Raw genomic sequence first — 18,510 nt, 5'->3', positions numbered from 1 at the left:
TGTTGCTTTCCATATACTGCGTATATTTATATTAGACCTGTGTACCTCTTTTTGCAGAGTATTCATGTAAATATTCCATTGTTTCTTGTGCTTCTGGTCTGTTGTTGCTGAGTACTGCCAGGTCATCCGCAGATTCCAGGCGTTTTCTCATTGTTTTGTTTGCATGTGGTCTTCCTAACTGAATGCCTTTCACTTTTTCTTCGCATTGTTGGCTTCTGTCTAAGCCCTGTTATTCACTATAATAATTTGATTGTAGCATCCATGATATAATAAGCTACAAGATTTCTGTATTCCCTCACATAATCAGCAATGCTATCGCTGAGTTTATCTACAAGTCTTGTAAACTTTATAGGCTTATAACAACAACCATTTTTGAGCACACGGCGCTGATTATTTTCAGATAGCACAAGTTATAAAGGGGTTCTACTTTCAGTTCAAGTGTGTACGAATAATACATGAAAGCTCATATTGGATTCATATGGCATAGTAATTTTTCACGCTTGCGTTTCCCAGCAAGGTTTAATACTTTTCCTTCGAGTAAGATTCACAGAAACTGAGGAAATAAAGTTTAGTTTCAAATAAGAATGAAATACGAGCTTTCAGATTCTCTTTAATGTGACTGCAGTCGGACTGGCGTGGAGTGGTTGCAACAAACTCTGCGATGAGACGTACTTGTACGGAGGGGGAGGGGGAAGGGGGGGGGCGGTGGAAGGAGGCAATATTCGCCAGCGGTCTTTAAGTTGGGAAGTTGCACATTTACATACCTGCTGCACTGCCGGGGCTTTACATAATGAAGTTCTCGGAGTTAACTCTCTTGCTTTTGTTCGCTGCCTTCGCGTCTGGACGGTCTGCTCGGAATGCCTCACTCCGCAGCCAGCTGCAGATGTGTATCAGATGTAAATAAGCCCGCCAGGGCTTCAAGAAGCTCCGAGTGGGATTGCGGGAAACGGGTGTAAATCTGGCGTTGCAGCCAGAGTTCCACTAGGTTAGTAGCACTTGATATCTCCTTATCACTGTTAAATAAAGAAGACGCGGAATTTACGTTCCAAAAAAACTCAGTTTATTATTCGATTCGAACGTACTTAGAGTGGCTTTTGAACTACATCATTGTGTGTTCCCAATACTATTTTTGCTTCTTACTTGTCTGCTTCTACATTTTATCCCATTTCTAATAGCCTTTCTGCATTCCTGCAATAGGAAGTCTTATTACGTCCATAAGCTATTATTATCGCCATATTAAATTACAGAACAGACAGACACGTATACACAATGCACACTCCTGGCCATTAAAACAGTAAAACCATTCCTCGCACTAACCATAAAATTAGCATGAAGTGTTTCACGTGCTTGGATATACAAATGATAATTTCAGCGAAACTTGAAAAATGCATGTAGGAGTGACACCATCTGCGTTCTTTGTATAAGGGAAGAATATGCAACGGGTTTCATACTCGGAAATTGCATGTTAACGTTATTTATGTGTGGTAAAAGTGTGTAATAAGGAGAAACATCAATTAGCATGTGTGGCAGTCACACAATGCCAGGATCGTGTCCTGTGAGCAAGACGATTAATGTCTTGCGTGATATTGCTGAGCGCGTTGATGAGAATCTCACAGTGTGGACCCGACTGCTCGAGGAAGGTCATGAACAACACACTGCAGGATCTCATCTGTTCCATGCGACTAGCGCTCGAGAGGACAGACATAGTCAGGAAATGTACTCGTTTACAACAAGACAAATATCCATAGAGGCATTTAGGCAGCTTGGAGCACCAGGGACTGTAAGCACGTTGACCACTGCTGCGGCTTCCCTCAACGCCGCTGGGAGAGAGGCACACGGACAGTGGTGCTTCCAACACAAACTGCCAAACGATAACACTGGTCACCTGTGACACCACGTTCTCTTCTCTGGTGTCTTCTGGTTCTGCATAGGTCTCTTGATGGGCGTATCCGTGTGTGGAGCCTCTGGGGAGAACTAACGTTACTAGAACGCATTCGTCTGCACCATATGAGCCCAGAAGGTGGAGTGATGACATAGGTTGGCGTCGGATATCAACATGGTCACTTTTGGTTCTTGTAGCCATTAATCTGGTCAGCAGAAGTTACAGTTCTGAAGTGTTACTGATGGCGATTCTGGTCTATCTACGAGGTCTTCGTGATGGATGGGTCGCCCTCTACCAGGCTGGAAACCCCTTCAGTTTTTTAAGTATGCAGATAGAGGACCCTTGTGGTGTTGTTAGACGCAGTGAAACAGCATTCATGATCATCCCATTTATTAGTCAGAATATAGGTCATTGTCGTGTCTTCTGCAATGGCTGGTGGCTAAATAATCCGGAGAGGAAGTCGCTGAATCCAAAAGAGTACTCAGTGCTGCCAAGGGTACTGCATCAGCTCAGAGTGGAAGTCAACGACACCCTGGTGCGGCGGTTTGCTGCCCGCTGGTGAGAGAGGCACACCTCGTTTGCACCCCTGCTTGGAGATGACGGTGATCATGTCGTGCGTGTTTGAGTCCACGCCGTTTGGGTGAGTACTCAGTCCCCCCAGATCACTGCCCGTGTTGTCCCATCAGGTGGACCTCGATGTCGTATGCCGTGCTAAATGCTGAAATTGGCCCGCCGGCATAGCAGACCGTGAGGCTCGTGCGGCACTAAAGTTTTAGAGCAGCTTCTGCCCTGGACCGGAGCCGTGTTGTTAGACCCCTGGAATACCTATCAGTGGTTGCTGTGGCGAATTCAGTACTGGGTACTGCATTTCATTATCCCTGGCTGCAGATCGCTAATCTTCTCGTAAGGCAGCAAGACCAACAGTAGTACAATTTCATACACAAGGTGTTACCAAACCACAGCCAGAGAATCTAACGCAAACGACATGAAGCTATCGATACTAGTGATCGATTGCTCTAAGCTAGTGGGGGTGGAGTATGTCACCGAGAAGAGGCTTCACTATACGGCGTCATTCATCATGACCAAACCGGTTCTGCTCACCTTGAGTCGTCAGTGGTCCTTTGTTCCACTATATTTGCCTATTCAATTTGTTACAGTGCCATTACTGCTTAGTCAAACTCCTGCTCGGCGATATTGCTTCCTACCTAGTGTGACTTACGTGACGTTACCAAGGCAGTTCGTTCTGCAATCTTCTAACGATTTTCCGCTGGGATCGCTCGAACTCTCGCTCAAGAGTGTCGAGGTTTCCGTCTTCCTGGCCGAGTAACGATGCTGAAACCTTTGCGCTTCCTAGCTGGTGGCTGTTGAAACTTACATGTGATTGAGTAACGCCGCTTTTTGGAACTTAGAAAATTTTACTCCTCTTTTCCTTACCAATTTGTCCTGTAACACTGGCATAATCATACAACAAAATAGCGCAAGGTAAAGTGCTGCTGGTGTTGTCCTAACTTGTCTCGATAGGGAGAGTGTTCTATTGCTGTCATGGCTGTTACGAGCTCCAGATCCCTCATTCAGTGAGAAATGTCTGGATCATGGTTTGGCGAGAGACTGGCATGCCTTCACGAGCCTTTCACTGTGGTTGCTGAAACTTGGCATAAAGTTGAAGCAGCATGCAATGATGTACCCATATCTGTTAGTTGGACTCGATACGCAGTTGGATTGCTGCAACTGTTGCTACCTGGTATGTCAGCTCTAGCTACTAAATTTTGTACCATTTATACCCCCAAACCACCTACTACACTTAGATGCACAATAGGTAAATCTGTTATCTGCTGCAGATTTGAAGCCGGCAATCTATTCCCAGGTTAATGCTTAATTCACACTTGGTGTGAGAAAGTACAAATCCTACAAGCTCCTTTAATAGGGTGGAGTTTCTCTGTAATGGTTATTAGTTTCTGTTCTTTCGTACTGCAATCATGAGCAGAACTTTCGAAACTGTCCCCCTTTTTCAAGATTTAATCACATCTCCCTTGTTCCATTCGGATGTAGTATGGATAGTGTACATGGGTGTTGCCAACCGGAATGTTGCCGACGCTGCAATTGGGCGGCCCTCGGTCAACGGTGAAATACCTGCTGATTCTTCCACATAGGTGCTGCTGCAAGCAAATGAAGGACACACAATGAAAATCTGTTGCAAGAATTGCTTCCTAGGTACCGAATACTACTCTGTTAACGTTGGTTACAAACTACGAAACTATGAACTAATAATGTTACCCTATTTTACACTAGTATCTGTTGCCTGTGAGTTCCTGTAAAATAAAATGCTTCATTACAACCTAAATATTTGAATCAATAGTTGCGCTGGGACTGCAAACTTTTCGGGAAAACTCTACAATTATTCCCACATCACCACTGGCCAGATTGTATTTCGTGGGACATTTTCAAGACGTTGTAGAATACTACCACTGCGAAAATCTTGAGAAACAGTTGGCAGAACTTTTCTCCAGTTTTATTCCACGTGTAAAGGATGAGCCAGACAATAAGGGATTTTATTTTATTATATGAGCCTCAAACCGGTAACTTCATTTTTCCATTGCGGCCAAGCCACCGCCGGCAGTGTTAGCTGCCCGTAAATTCGTTCGTCCCACGGTCTAGTAACAGGAAGTCAGCACCGAGGAAGGGCACCTTGATCACGCGCCTCTCTCGTGTGCTGACGAGGTAACGCCGCCCCAGGCGTCGCTTAGCAGGCGACGCTCTCGAAAGTTCCATGCCGCCCGCACGGTTTGCTCGGTCCTGACCAATCAGGGCGGAGGAAGCCGCGTGATGCGTCGAATATACCCGGCCGCCCGTCGCCGGGCCCGCTCTCTTGTATTCTTGCTCACCCGCGAGTTGGATGCGCGCCCTGTAGCATTGAACATCTCCCGCTTCTCCCGGTGCTGCGGCACTGTGGACTTAGTTTTGGCAGACAACCACTTTCGGTAGCTTCGCGAACAATGTTCGCCAAATTGTAAGCTCTGGCTCACCCTCACCTCCCTAGGCCTATGTAGCCCCTTTCATCATGCTTTAGCCAATAAATGGCCTTTCTCTAAAATTTACACTATTATTCCATAACGCCCACCGCCTGCCCATACCCGCCATCCTGTACAACTGGTGTCAGAAGTGGGATAGCGTTCCCGTAGTGACTTTGTCGCTACACTAAATTTTTCCCGGCAAAACGCCGTACACTTCGCGCATGGAATGCGCCAACCGGCCGCCACGTTTGCTCCACGTGGGCCGTGGCTGCTCCACTAAACACGCACAGGGCGCGCGCTGCAGCGAGGCAGCCCACGCTAGTCAGCCACGTGAGCCGGACGCCGCCGCGCTGCCTGACTTCGAGGGGCCTGCGCTGCGCTGCGCGACCGGCCGGGCCGCCGCCGCCCGCTGCCGCCCGCCGACCACCGACCACCGCCGCCGCAGTCACTGCACCACGCCGTCGCCGCCACCAATGCGTCGCACCGCCGCCATCACCATGTAAGTCGCCGCGATGCTTACAACTATAGCTTCGACGATCTTCCGCCGCTGGATTGAGAATCTTTGTGGCCGTCCTTTTTTTGTAACAATCATTACTTTTTTCTGGTCACTAGCGTCCCATAAAATTGTAAACATGCCGATAGGGACACGAGCGACGGAACGGGATACCCCCGTAGAGGCACCTGTCTCACAAGACCCGCTCGAGGCCATAAATGCACAAATGCGCCAGTTATTCGCACAAAATCAGGAGCTACTTGAGCAAAACCGCGTCTTGAAACAGACGCTGGAAGCTAGTGCGCGAACTTCCATACCTGTGGCTAGCTCCGCCCCTGTAACAAATGCTCAAACAGAGGCAACTAACACTAATTCTGTCTCTAATACAAACGCCACACTTTCTGCTAACATGGCGACTGTAAGTAATTTTCCTGCGGCTGATTTCATTCCCACGTTTTCTGGGAAGTCCCACGAAAATGTGGCTATGTTTTTACAAAATATTCGTGATGTGGGTCGCACGTGTGCCTGGCCGGATGATCTATTGGTCAATGTAGCCAGACTGAAGTTGACAGGGGAAGCCCGAATGTTCATAGAAACGGTGGACGAATTGCGTGACACGCACGAATTTGAAGTATTGGCCCGCGGATTGACTATGCGTTATTCCGATACCAGAGGTACCGCATATTACAGAGATCAATTATCAACCCTTAGGCAGAAGCCTGATGAGGATTTTGATGCCTTTGCAGATCGCATACGAGCAGTATCTTGTCGTACCTACAAGCTAGGTGAAAATGCCAGTGAAAACAGAATTTTGCGCTCAGAAGCCGAAGCGCGTGCAATTGATGCATTTGTTCGCGGTATTGACCCCCGCATCGGAGGAGAAGTCAGAGTAGCCTCCCCCACTTCTTTGTTTGAAGCTATCCGTTTGGCAATGCTTCGCGAAGAGGTGTTGCGTTTTTGCGCTGCCGCTCCGCGCCCATCGGACCCAGTACCGGTCCCAGCAAAAGAAGTATTTTGTCAGCGTTGTGGGAAGCCCAACCATACGGCAATGCGCTGTCGCGCGCCGTATTGCACCATTTGCCAGACAGTAGGTCATCCTAATAATGTTTGCCCCACAAAGTCACCATTTTCAAATCAGATGCGCGGCCACCGCCGCAACGCGGGGTCGAATCAGGGAAACGCTTGGGGGGCTGGTTCCGCCACCCACCCGCGCCCCCGACAAAAGTAATACACCCGGTTAGGACCGAAAAATGTAAAGAGGTGGAACACGTTAGTCTATTTGGCGTACTCGGGAACAAATTAGTTAGAATTTTAGTTGATACTGGTGCTCAAGTTAGTGTATTGTTAGTGGAGAAAAATGATCGAAGGGTGTTACAGCCACCCCGGTACCATATCAGTGGCCTTGGAGAGGAAGTAATTATCCCTGCAGGTTCGTGTGTAGTGAATCTGCAAATCGACGAGGGTAAATACAGTCAGAGGATGGAAGTAGTAAGGCTAAAGAAGGGTGAATTTGACATCATACTAGGGAATGACTTCCTGCACCGTTATCAGGGGATAGTGGATTATCGAACGCGAACTGTGCAGTTCGGCGAAGCAATTCACCGATTTGGCAGTGCGCACCCCCGTCAGACGCGAGGGAGCTGCGAAAGGCGCCGTTCACAGTCTCCCATAAAACCGCAGATGTGGGCGATAAAAACCACTGACCCTGTGAGGATAAAAGGCGGAAGTGGAAAGATTCTCTGGATAGATATCAAAAATCAAGAACAGCCCAAGACAGACATTCTGGTTGACCCGCTCACCCAGAATGATGTTTTAGATCGTCAGTCAGTACATATAAAGAGAAGTATCTGCCGACCGGAGAGGAGACAGAAGGGTTTTGCGATACCAGTAAGTATAGATAATTTTGGTGTAGAAGATGTTGTGATACCGAAGGGTACTATTGTTGCCAGTGGTCAGGAAATTTTTGAGGAAATAAGAGGAGCTGAGAAGCAGCGAAATAAAGATAAGAAAGGAAGGAAAGGAAAGAAATGTTCAGTTAGAGAAGTGCGATATGTCGCGTCGACGATAAGGAGTCAGTTAGCAGAGAAGTTAGGTCATTTAAACAGTGAGGAGAAAAGAATGTTGCAGCCAGTATTAGAGGAATTTTCGTGGTTGTTTGAAGAGAGGCAGTTTCTACCGGCTACGGATTTGGTTCAGCACGAAATTCCGACCGGAGAAGCTCGGCCCATTGCACAAAAACCTTACCGTATACCATATCATTTGCAGTCTGTAGTTGAAGATACGATTCAGCAGCAATTAGCTGCAGGAATCATACAACCCTCCTCGAGTGCGTGGGCGTCTCCCGTGGTCGTTGTGCCAAAGAAATCAGTAAATGGGGAGAAAGCCTATCGCCTATGTGTCGATATGCGGGCAGTAAATCGGGTAACGACACCAGACACATATCCGTTACCGCGCATTGATGAAACATTGGACCGATTGGGCAACTGTAAGTATTTTACCACCCTTGATTTGCGTTCTGGGTACCATCAAATCCCTGTTGCACCCCAGGACCGCCATAAAACTGCTTTTGTTGTACCTACAGGATTGTATGAATTTGTAAGGATGCCATTTGGATTGAGAAACGCCCCTGCCACTTTTCAAAGATTTGCAGACTTGCTGCTGCGTGGGTTGAAACCTAAAACATGCTTGGTGTATTTAGATGACATTATTATTTTTTCTAAAACGATAAAAGAACATGCAGAAAGACTGAGGGATGTTTTGCAAAGGTTAAAAGGAGCTCATTTGAGTGTAAAATTAGAAAAGTGTGCTTTCGCCCAGTCACAAGTACAATATTTAGGTCATATAATAAGTGGAGAAGGTGTCAAACCGGACCCCCGTTTGACCACCGCAGTAAAGGAATTTCCAACACCGACAAATGTCAAGGAACTACAGTCATTTTTAGGCCTTACAAACTACTACAGACGTTTTGTGAATAATTATGCCACCCTTGCTAAGCCCCTGACTAATTTATTGAAAAAAGGAGTTAGTTTTATTTGGACCAAAGAATGTGATAAAGCTATGCAACAAATTCAACATGTTTTAACTAGAGCCCCTGTACTAGCGTACCCGGATTTTGAAAAACCATTCATACTGTCAGTGGACGCCTCAGATTATGCTGTAGGAGCCATCCTGTCACAAGAGATAGATGGCGAAGAACGACCAATTGGTTATGCGTCTCGACAGCTAAATAAAGCAGAGTCAAATTATAGCACAACTGAGAAGGAACTTCTAGCACTCATGTTTGGTGTAACTTATTTCCGATGTTATTTGTATGGGAGAAAATTCACTGTCATCACTGATCACGCCGCGTTACAGTGGATGTTGAGCTTAAAAGACCCTAGTAGTAGGCTAACTCGTTGGGCTTTGAAATTGAGCGAATTTGAGTATGAGGTGAAACACAAACCGGGCAAGTTACATCAAAACGCCGACGCATTAAGCCGAAAAGTCAGAGTGATCGTAGCTAATGACGTTTCTATTGAAGAATTAAGGGAGGCTCAGCAAAGAGACGTCGAATGTCAGAAATATGTGGCTTTGCCTGAGTTTTCAGTTGAAGATGGAATTTTATATCGAAAGACCCACTTGGGTAAACAGGCAGTAATCCCGAAAGAATTACGTTCCAAGATTATCGCACAGTGTCACGATAGCCTGCAGGCATGTCATAACGGCCTTCGCGCCACAAACTGCCGAATAGCCGCCCGTTATTTCTGGGCAGGAAGACGGAAAGACGTGCAAAAGTATATACAAAATTGTCTACCTTGTGTTAAGAGGTCATTACCACCTCGAACGAAAGTGCCTTTACAGCAGGTACCAGAAGCCACTTATCCCGGTATCGGTATATTCTGTCCCTTATAGATCATTTCTCTAGGTTCTTGATTCTCATTCCTATACCAGATATGTCCGCTGAAACAATAGCGCGTGCTTTTGTCACCAATTTGGTGTTACCATACGGAAGCCCTGAAGCTGTACTCACAGACCAGGGTACGAATTTCATGTCTGCGGTATTTACCGAAGTTTGTCGGTTATTGCGAATTAAAAAGTGGCGAACGACGCCGTTCCACCCAAAAGCAAACGGTCGCCTGGAGCGAGTCCACCGCACCGTTATGCGCATGCTGTCTTACTATGTTAATAAACATCACTCTGACTGGGACAAGTATGTTCAATACGTTACGTCAGCGTATAACAGCCGTGTCCATGAAGCTACAGGGTACTCACCTTATGAAGCAGTATATGGCCGCCCTATGAATTCGCCTTTTGAAATTGACAAACTGCCCCCTGGAATTAAATCCAAAGATGTGAAAAGTCTAGCTCGACGTCTAAAAGCCATTTGGAAAAAAGTAAGAGGGAACAATGCCCGAGCCACCGCCCAACAGTTAAAGAGAAGTAATCAAAAAGCAAAAATGCCTGAGTACAAGGTAGGAGACCTAGTAATGTTGAGCAATGCAGTAGTTAAAAAGGGAAGAACCAAAAAGTTTACACCTACTTGCGAAGGACCGTACCGTATCATCCGGCTTACTTCACCAGTAAATGCGGAAATTCAGTTAGCGGAACGGACAGTGATCGTTCATTTTGACAGATTGAAACTGTATAAAGGACCCGAGCCACCCCCACCTAATAGTGAAACCGGGCCTATTACGCCAGTAGTTCCACCCAAAAAGGCAAGAAAGAAGGTAATACAACCGCCTAGACAGCAACGTAGATATGCTCTAAGGTCAAACCCCTATGATTTGCGTTCCAGTAAGTAGGTCTGAAATGGTATGTAAACAGTTGAAAAGTCCTGCATGCAGCAAGAGAATCAATTGACGGTACTATACCTTTAATTAAGTTGTGCATGTTAGTTCTAAGTAGACATAAGAATTGGCAACCATTGGTAACTGGTAATAGAATTTATGACGACACATGTTAATGGAAGTGATTGAAGTTATGTAGTCATTTTGTCTTGTCATTTAACGTCTCCAGTAATGTTATCGTAGCAGTCGAGAATTAAAACCACAAACATTCTTTAATCATGGAATTAAGGGGAAAGTTGTCCTTTTCAACAGAACACTTAGAGAAAGAATCAGTTAATCTGGAATATATCAAAGGCATTCACATTTCACCTGTTAATTTAGTGAATAGTACACGAACACAGCTGCTAAAGCTTTACCATAAAAACATGATAGTAACACGCCTTCGTACCTGCCAGTAGATCAGTGACTACATGCTGCTGTCTACCTGTCCTTTGAAATACGCCCAATTACATGTATGTTTTGCTAAATGATCACACAACGATAATAACAAGAATAAATACGTCCAAGTTAGCCGAAGTGGCCGTGCGGTTAAAGGCGCTGCAGTCTGGAACCGCAAGACCGCTACGGTCGCAGGTTCGAATCGTGCCTCGGGCATGGATGTTTGTGATGTCCTTAGGTTAGTTAGGTTTAACTAGTTCTAAGTTCTAGGGGACTAATGACCTCAGCAGTTGAGTCCCATAGTGCTCAGAGCCATTTGAACCATCGTCCAAGTTAAACAACAAATAGGCTACTCTAAAGTAAAAGGAGTCTTCCTCAGGTGCTATTTTATTGTTTTCATGATGCGATGTGAACAGACAACAAGGTAAGTTTTCTTGGTACCACGTATTTCTGTATATTAAATGCCACGGAAGGAGTCGCTTAAATACCGCCGCTGTTTTCTACAGCTGTTCACATGCTGCGAGTCCCGCCCCTCCCTGTCAGCTGGTGACTCGGCCCCCTTCCCTTCCCTCTCACCTGCCTGCCGAGAGAGCGGCCATTGCAGTTCCCCCTTCCCCACCCACCGCCTCTGTCTTTTGCACGTGCAGCATCTGCACCTTTCCCCTCGCCCCTCCTCATCGCCCACCATTCGCCTGCACGCCACGTGCGTCAACCACGCTACACATTCGTACATTCGCAGGTTGCAGTTTAAACAGCAAACCTAAAGGGATGGTTATAGAACTAAAATCACCAGCTTAATGTTGCCCTACAGATTTTATTAGTCTGATCTAAAGATGGGGATCTATTTGTGTTGTCGGAGAGAGAACTTTTCCTGGTACGCATTGTCTAAACCATCAGGATTAGAAAACATTGGAATTTCAGATCGATCTCCGGCTATGTTGTATTACCACCACGGTTAATAAACGGATCTATACGGTGTCAAGAAGGCCGGCACTTGCCGCTATATCTGTCCTGTAAACGACCGCTGTGTGGGAAACGCGTTAGCCAAGGAGTTGGGTTTGGAATGCCATCGCAAAATACAGTTTATCTAGAAGCCTAACACCTGCCAGTTACCTAAATTTTAGAAGAACAGAGTGTTTAAGTAAAATAATTGGAACCCGATAGTTTTGTGACCTCTAGCGATTGAAGTTATTAGAGTCCCTTAGAAAAGAACATCCTCCATGCATAACTGTCGTGAACAACATAAGATAACTCTGGAAGGAAATTTTGTGACTGTACCGAGAGGTTAACTCCACGCGTAGCAAGAGGACGGACCGAGCGTGAACGCCAGTTATGCTGCCGAGCCAGTGAAACCGGACGCAGCCGTACTGTCAGCTGTGCTGTCAGCAACTTACAATCTCACGAGCGCGACGCGTGTCGCACCTTAGCACCTCAAGCTGCACTGAATCTCAACACAGAAATTCTTAACCATGATATAACGAACCCTATGAATAACGTTACGCACATTTTCAATAGTAAGGAACTTACTTTGCTCCCTACACACTTTTTATATGACAAATGAACTCTAATTTTATTAAAAACCAAAGCACCGACAGGTAAGTCATATCGACGTCTTCGAGATGCAACCAGCTTCGTCGAGCCGCCAATATTGATTATATGGAAGCAGGTAAGTGAGAGAATTAACAAAAGGAACAACAATCATATCCTTGAACGATTGAGTGGGTGACTGATAATCACAAATATTTGCAAAAGCAAATCAACACAGGAAACGGTTTATCACACGTTCAATAATTATTGGTCTGTCCATTGAAGGAGACATAAAATCATTTTTCATCAGCATTTTGTTAAAGGAAGTATTAACGTGACATTACACTGTTCCACAGCATTACACACAACATTGCCATTACGTAAAGACAGTTTTCTTCTAGGTAAAAGTACCAAAGACTATTAGTTGGTATGGAGACACAAACGAGAGCATAAAGGAATACCAAGGGATGCTTACATTCATTTTGCCACGAAATGTAACTGGAGGATAAGGAAGTTTTGTTTGAAGGAAATATTATTTTGAACTTTTGCTTTTGTTGCGGGGTTGCCATGCCTTGTATCACTATGACGAGTTGCCAATTACTTATGTCTAATTACTTGTGTCCAATTACTTAAGTCCATGTATTATCTTATTGTTGTTCATTTTGACTGTTTTATTACTACCTATTTAGAGAATTTTGCTAAAGTTTTGCCAGCACCAGTAATTTAGTATTTGTATCAACCTAGTGTTTCCATGTGGCACTGTGTTACTACATTGATGAGGATAATCATTTTGTAGGATTTCAAGTATGCTAGAGTAAGTTCCCGAGTACTGCCAAGTATTTGTTTAATAATAATGATGTCTTAGGTGATAAATTGTTTTGGAAGAGTAATTTAGGATGTAACCATGCTTTATTTTGATTTGTATTTGAATGTTCATCTGGAGGGACATGTCACATGCCTACCCCCGTGATAGATAACGTAAACAGAGTGAATCACACCCACAGAACGAGCAAGCTTTGGCCATAAACCTAGTCTGTTGGATGAACAAGAGAACCACCCGCGAGGGCACGTACCTGACGTGACGCGGTTGGCACACGCGCGGTCCCTCAGCTGTCTGTGTCGTTTCTTCACTTTTCCGTTTCGCGACATAGTCTGTTCTACTCACTTTCATCTTTCAATTATCAACAGAACAACACATGAAGAGTCATGCACAACCCGCAAGGGCACGTACCTTACGTGACGCGGCTGGCACCCGCGCGGTCCCTTAGCTGGCTGTGTCGTTTCTTCACTTTTCCATTTCGCGACATAGTCCGTCCTATCCACTTTCATCTGACAACTTTCAACCGAACAACGCCTTTTGCAGTCTATTACCCGGGCGTATCCTAACGCAAAACTATTCAGCCCAGACTTTGATCTTCCATCTCGAAGAAGAGTTCACGAGAACAATGTTCCGTGCTCTCTGACGACAGCTGATCAGGCAACGTCAGACGCGAACCGCGCCTAGCCCGCAGCTAAACGCCAGTAAGCGGAAATCTCTGTTCAAAACCTTGAGCCTTCTTTGTTTCCCCATTGTATTTTCCGAAGGAATACCGACTATTGAAGTAGTAGCATTTAACTGTATGACGTGTCCCAGGACACTGCGATACAAGCAAGGATAGACGGAGTTTTGAACAACCAGCTGGGCCCGAGGAGGCCAGCACTACGGAGTTACAGAGACGGCGAGTTTAGTCGCAAAATGATGAGAGGATAAAGACGGCGAATTCGGTCGCAAAGTAAAGTTAGTCGCAAGATGTTGAGAGGATAAAGACGGCGAATTTGGTAGCACAGTAAAGTTTTTTTTTGTTTATTTAAGAGATGTCGAGTTTGAAGAAGAAGTAGGTAGCAGCTATCTTGGAGTCGCAGCATTGTCATGTACACAGTTAAGTAGGCGATAACGTCGTGTAAACGATGCGCCTTGCACTGTACCTTCATAAAGGGAAAGTCCTTCAGAAATTACGCTCAACTTAGTCTTTTCTAATCCAAATTCTTACACTTTCTGTTCCCACTATAGAAGTCTCTAGCTTCTCTTCGAGTTTCATTTTTCTCCTCTTGTTAGCAACAGCCTTGACATCCAACGACACAATCTACGCCCCACCTGCACCAAACTGGTGTAACTTTTTTTTTCTCAGTTTCACTTGATGGTGTTTTGCAAATATATTGACGCATGAGAAACTTCCTCTCACAATGTGAACGTTATTGCAGTTAGATGGTCAGCCCACAGTTACATGTAACTTTGTTTGTTTAGTGATATGGTATATACAACAATTTAATATGATACTTGTGTACCTTACTTTTATATTTTCATGTTTTTGTAACAATTATGTTTGGGCTAAAATGGATTTCATAGGACCTATGTTACGGGGTTGTGACGTATCTGTCACTTATGAAGTAATTTACTGATGCATAATGTAATTTTAAACAGAACCCACTGTAACAGCTCATCTAGCTTTATGTCACGCGTAATCCCACTTCTATTTTGTTGCATTTGACAGTCGGCATTTGACAGTCGTAGACCCCTCAGCTGCCGCGTGCAGCCCTGACGACGCGCTGGCTTTTGAAGTTATCTGCCGCGCGCCTTTCTGACGTAGCGCGAGATTGGCCTTGCAGTCAGCTGCCACTCTGACGTAGCCTCCGCGCAGATCTTCAGCAAACGGTTCCTGTTGGAACACCATTAATAATCTTTCATGCCACTACGGCTTACTTAGTATTCACACCTCTTTAATTATGTTTTTTTTATACCTGAAAGCTTATTCGTGATCCCTTGTCAGCTAACTTGCCAGCTTTGTCTAACATATCAAATGTTCACCTCCTATCGTCAATTGATGACTTGCTAAAATATGAAAAAAGGACAAATTTCTTACCTTCGCCTGTTGGCATACTTAAATGAATGGCAAACAGTCGCAAATTAAACCAAACAAAAAAGAGAAAACAAGAACCTATCAGGCATGGTTCAAATGGTTCAAATGGCTCTGAGCACTATGGGACTCAACTGCTGTGGTTATCAGTCCCCTAGAACTTAGAACTACTTAAACCTAACTAACCTAAGGACATCACACACATCCATGCCCGAGGCAGGATTCGAACCTGCGACCGTAGAAGTCCCACGGTTCCGGACTGCGCGCCTAGAACCGCGAGACCACCGCGGCCGGCTATCAGGCATGTGCCCTCCCTTAGTTTTAAGAGTGAAACTGAGATATCAGTTAATGTGGAAAAACTAGCGTAATGTAGTGAAGTGTTCCCTTAGTGATAACTCCATTTCAACTGTGTTTTGAAACGTGTGGACCTCCCCTCATACCCCCCCTGCGCTGAGTTCCAGTGCACGGACCTGGCCACGGCCACGCCCCCTTCCCGCCGGCAGCCTGCGCGCTGCCCGCTGAGGACAACACACCACGCCGCCTCGCGTCTGACGCCCTCGCCGTGACTCATCAGTGGTGATGTGTTTAAATTTTCAACTTATTTTAACAAAAGCAAAAAAAAAGGTATTTTTACTTCAACTTAGCAACAAGAACACTTGGCATGTTTACCTAATTCACACTGCTATGTTTTGTTCTAATTTTGATTTGATTTTTTATGATGTTATGATGTTTTATGATGGTTCTTGTATGCAAACAATATTGTTGATGTAGGTCCCCTTGCGACCCTTAGGAGGTCTTTAGAGTCTCTATACCCTCCCATAGATTAAGACCCCTGCCGTCTTCCGTGAGGGCCATTCTTAATCAAGTAATGTTACTTTGTTTTACAAGCTACATTTGTTTACATTCAAATAAAAATTACATTGAGCGAATTCACGTACGTTCTCCGCTCCCACGGAAGGGGGAGGAATGTAAAGGATGAGCCAGACAATAAGGGATTTTATTTTATTATATGAGCCTCAAACCGGTAACTTCATTTTTCCATTGCGGCCAAGCCACGGCCGGCAGTGTTAGCTGCCCGTAAATTCGTTCGTCCCACGGTCTAGTAACAGGAAGTCAGCACCGAGGAAGGGCACCTTGATCACGCGCCTCTCTCGTGTGCTGACGAGGTAACGCCGCCCCAGGCGTCGCTTAGCAGGCGACGCTCTCGAAAGTTCCATGCCGCCCGCACGGTTTGCTCGGTCCTGACCAATCAGGGCGGAGGAAGCCGCGTGATGCGTCGAATATACCCGGCCGCCCGTCGCCGGGCCCGCTCTCTTGTATTCTTGCTCACCCGCGAGTTGGATGCGCGCCCTGTAGCATTGAACATCTCCCGCTTCTCCCGGTGCTGCGGCACTGTGGACTTAGTTTTGGCAGACAACCACTTTCGGTAGCTTCGCGAACAATGTTCGCCAAATTGTAAGCTCTGGCTCACCCTCACCTCCATAGGCCTATGTAGCCCCTTTCATCATGCTTTAGCCAATAAATGGCCTTTCTCTAAAATTTACACTATTATTCCATAACGCCCACCGCCTGCCCATACCCGCCATCCTGTACACACGAGAGTATCCTAGCTGATGTATTTAGTATACTCCTGGTATAAGTTGAAAACCGACAAAGAACGCGGCAAACAATGGGTTCCCAGAGTGGTGCATTCCAGTAGAACTGTTTGTTTCAGACTGAGGTATGGAAAAACCCTAATGGAACATGGAATTGGAGACCTAAAGTCTGTACAAACACAGCTGGTACATACAAATCTTACCACGGATACCGAAAGCAAAACGTTATCCTGGAAAATAAGATATGAAACGTCACATAACTAAGGAAACAAGAGGCATTTTTAATGGGTACTTCCACGTTAATATTCAACTACGGATGCTACCGTAACTTTAATACATCATTTATATACAGCATTCTTGATGATACAAGTGAGACTCTATCTTGAAACGGTTAATGGCGCCTTGCTAGGTCATAGCCATGGACTTAGCTGAAGGCTATTCTAACTGTCTCTCGGCAAATGAGAGAAAGGCTTCGGCAGTGTAGTCGCTAGCAAAGTCGTCGTACAACTGGGCCGAGTGCTAGTACGTCTCTCGAGACCTGCCGTGTGGTGGCGCTCGGTCTGATCACTGCCAGTGGCGACACGCGGGTCCGACATGTACTAATGAACCGCGGCCGATTTAAGCTACCACCTAGCAAGTGTGGTGTCTGGCGGTGACACCACACAAGTGACTTTAGGTATCTCCATAGGAAATAATCAAGGAGATTCAGATCCACTCCGAAGTGAGGCGGTGCACCGTCATGTTCTATCTACATCAGCTCACGAAAAGCCAAGGGTACGTCCTCCAGCAACTCAGCTACAACTATTTGCATGAAGCTCAAGTGCAGGTGGCCATTCAGAGTGGCAGGTCGTGGCCCAATGAGATTGTTGTGTACAATGACGGTCCTGATATTCACAGCAAAACGTACTTGATGGTGTGACTCTACTACAGTGTGAGTGTTTTCCTCATCTCACACATGGCTATTCCTGCTGCTCGAAATACTCACGACAAAGTCAGGCCTCGTTAGTAAACAGCACGATTTGGAGGAAATCAATCCATTGTTGGAACAACCACTAACACAATGCGACCCTTGGTACAAAGTCGGTCACAAGCATTGCATGGACTCGTTGTGGGTGATGCGGGTGTTAACTGTTGTTCGCGGAGTACTCGCCAATGTTCAACGTCCATTTCACGTGCAATATGCGAGTGCTTGTAGTGGGGTCCGCTGCAGCACGTTCCGGCACCTCTTCATCAAAATCGGGTGTACGAGTTTCCTCGTGTTGCTCGGTCCCTCGTCAGTCGATAGAAATAAACACTCGTCGTGACGGACGATGCCTGTTAGGAAATAGTTTCCTGTATAGCCTTTCACCAGCGAGAGCATTGCAAGTACTTCTCCATACGCGAGGTGCTGGACAGTGAGATCTGCGAAACTACCCGGTACTGCTCCATCGTATTGTACTGTAAGTCTTTGAAAAGCACTGAGTAATGAATGGCTCTGTTGTTGATTCATAGCACGTCCTGTCATGGGACGATGTAAATTCGATACAACAGGCCTGCATCATGACTTTCTATTAATAGGGCTCGTCTTCCTCGTTTCCTTGCAGGAAACGAAGAATGTACATGTAAATAAACAACACAGTACGTGTAAACTTGTACACATGTTAGTTGTAAATAAGATGGATAACAGTAGTGCTAGACAAAGTGGTAGACAAGTTTAAGGTCGTGCGGTAGCGTTCTCGCTTCCCACGCCCGGGGTCCCGGGTTCGATTCCCGGCGGGGTCAGGGATTTTCTCTGCATCGTGATGACTGGGTGTTGTGTGATGTCCTTAGGTTAGTTAGGTTTAAGTAGTTCTAAGATCTAGGGGACTGATCACCATAGACGTTAAGTCCCATAGTGCTCAGAGCCATTTGAACCATTTGACAAG

The sequence above is a fragment of the Schistocerca nitens genome, chromosome 2 (genome assembly GCF_023898315.1).
Source record: "Schistocerca nitens isolate TAMUIC-IGC-003100 chromosome 2, iqSchNite1.1, whole genome shotgun sequence".
Lineage (NCBI taxonomy): Eukaryota > Metazoa > Arthropoda > Insecta > Orthoptera > Acrididae > Schistocerca > Schistocerca nitens.
This window is presented reverse-complemented; position numbering follows the sequence as displayed.